The following is a 3,066-nucleotide window of genomic DNA, read 5'->3' as shown; positions in this document are numbered from 1 at the left end:
CAAGCTATGGTCATCTTGTAAATCTCAGTTAGGCGGATTCAATGGTTATAATGGTTTCGAAATTAATAATAAATAAAGCATAAAACAAAATAGAGGTACTTATGTAATTCAATGGTGGAAATTTCAGATAAGTGCATAGAGATGCTTGTTCCTGTTGAATCTCTACTTTCCTACTGCTTTAATCCAATTCTTCGTACTCCTTTCCATGGCAAGCTGTATGTAGGGCATCACCGTTGTCAATGGCTACTTCCCATCCTCTCAGTAAAAAAGGTCCAAATGCTCTTGTCACAGCACGGCTAATCATCTGTCGGTTCTCGATCATGTCAGAATAGAATCCATTGATTCTTTTGCGTTTGTCATCACGCCCAACAATCGCGAGTTTGAAACTCGTCAAAGCCATTCAATCCCTGAATCCTACTCGAAATACCACAGACAAGGTTTAGACTTTTCGGATCCTCAAGAATGGCCGCCAAAGGGTTCTAGCTTATACCACGAGGATTCTGATTAAGGAATCCAAGAGATACTCGCTCGTTCTAAGGTAGAACGGAAGTGGTTGTCAGTCACGCGTTCATAGGTGAGAATGATGATGAGTGTCACGGATCATCACATCCATCAGGTTGAAGTGCAACGAATATCTTAGAACAAGAATAAGCTGAATTGAATAGAAAATAGTAGTAATTGTATTAAAACTCGAGGTACAGCAGAGCTCCACACCCTTAATCTATGGTTTGTAGAAATTCCACTGTTGAAAATACATAAGTGATCAAGGATCAGGCATGGCCAAATGGCCAGCCCCCAAAGTCTAAGAACTAAACGTCCAAAGATGGATGCTAAGATAAAAGACGAAACCAAAATGGAACCAAGATGGCTAATACAATAGTAAAATGTCCTATTTATACTAGACTAGCTACTAGGGTTTACAGAAATAAGTAATTAATGCAGAAATCCACTTCCGGGGCCCACTTGGTGTGTGTTTGGGCTGAACTTGAGCTTTACACGTACAGAGGCTTCTCTTGGAGTTAAACGCCAAGTTGTAATGTGTTTTTGGCATTTAACTCTGGTTTGTGACGTATTTCGGGCGTTTTACTCCAGAATGCAGCATGGAACTGGAGTTGAACGCCAGTTTGCGTCATCTAAGCTCGAACAAAGTATAGACTATTATATATTGCTGGAAAGATTTAGATGTCTACTTTCCAACGGCGTTGAGAGCGCACTATTTGAAGTTATGTAGCTCTAGAAAATCCATTTCGAGTACAGGGAGGTCAAAATCCAACAGTATCAGCAGTCCTTTGTCAGCCTCCTTATCAGAATTTTGCTCAGGTCCCTCAATTTCAGCCAGAAAATACCTGAAATCATAGAAAAATACACAAACTCATAGTAAAGTCCAGAAATGTGAATTTAGCATAAAAACTAATGAAAACATCCCTAAAAGTAGCTAGATCCTACTAAAAACTACCTAAAAATAATGCCAAAAAGCGTATAAATTATCCACTCATCAGTGATCTCAATTCCTAGGCTTAGCCAAGAGTTCTTTTCCTTTCTTTTATTAGTTCTTTTCATTTACTTTCTTATTATTTATTTTTCTTGCCAATTATTAAATCAAACCCCTTTGTTCTTTCATTGCCAATAATTGAGCACTTCATTGCAATTCCGTGTGAGACGACCCGAGATTTGAATACTTTGGTTTATTTTCATTGGGGTTTGTACTTGTGACAACCAATATTAAAATTTGAAGTAAGGATTATTAGTTGGTTTGGAGCTATGCTGACAACGAAGTAATTCTTTTCTATAAGAGAAATTCTAGACCGGACATTCTTTCCAATCACTAGTGCTCCTCCTTGAGGATCCAATGTAGTGCTTGGTCTCTTAAATGTCACTCCTTTGTCCTTGTTGTTCTTTGCTCATAGCCATTTGGTCTTTTTTAATTTCATTGAGGATGGTGGAATGCTCTTGATGCTCCATCCTCAACTGATTTATGTTAGAGCTTAATTCTCCCACAGAAGTATGCCATTGATCCCAATAGCTTTGAGGAGGATAATACATCCCTTGAGGTATCTCAGGGATCTTATGCTGAGGCGGTTGCACAGGCTCATGTGCATGCTCTCTAGTTTATTCCATCCTATTCATAGTGATAGGCTTGTCCTCCTCAATGGAGATATCTCCCTCTATGATAATTTCAGCTGAATTGCATAGATGACAGATGAGGTGTGGGAATGCCAACCTTGCTTTAGTGGAAATCTTCTCAGCTATCTTGTACAATGCTTGAGGGATCACCTCATGTACTTCCACCTCACTTCCAATCATGATGAAATGGATCATGATGGCTCTCTCAATAGTCACTTTTGACCGGTTGCTAGTGGGGATGATAGAGCGTTGGATGAATTTTAACAATCCTCTAGCTATGGGCTTGAGGTCAAGCCTTCTTAGTTGAATGGGCTTGCCTTAGGAATCCCTTTTCTATTGTGCTCCTTCCATACAGATGTCTGAGAGCACTTGATCCAGTCTTTGATCAAAGTTGACTCTCCTAATGTAAGGATGTGGGTCTCCTTGCATCAAAGCCAAGTTGAACGCCAACCTCACACTTTCTGAGCTAAAATCTATGATTCTCCCTCGGACCATGGTGCTCCAATTCTTAGGATTTGGGTTCACACTAATGTCATGGTTTTTCGTGATCCATGCATTAGCATAGAACTCTTGCACCATTAAGATCCCAACCTTTTTGGATGGGATTAGTTAGGACTTCCCAACCTCTTCTCCGGATCTCTCTTCGGATTTCTGGATATTCATTCTTTTTAAGCCTGAAAGGGACGTCAGGGATCACCTTCTTCTCTGCCACTACTTCATAGAAGTTGTCTTGGTGGGCTTTGGTGATGAATCTCTCCATCTCCTAAGATTTGAAGGTGGTGGCTACTTCTTTATCTTTCCTCTTTCTAGAGGGTCCTCCAACCTTGGGTGCCATAAGTGGTAATAGAAAGCAAAAAGCAACGCTTTTCCAACACCAAACTTAAAAGCTTTGCTCGTCCTCGAGCAAAAATAAATAAAAGAGAAGAATAGAGTAGAAGAAGA

Source organism: Arachis stenosperma, chromosome 5 (assembly GCF_014773155.1).
Source record: "Arachis stenosperma cultivar V10309 chromosome 5, arast.V10309.gnm1.PFL2, whole genome shotgun sequence".
Lineage (NCBI taxonomy): Eukaryota > Viridiplantae > Streptophyta > Magnoliopsida > Fabales > Fabaceae > Arachis > Arachis stenosperma.
This window is presented reverse-complemented; position numbering follows the sequence as displayed.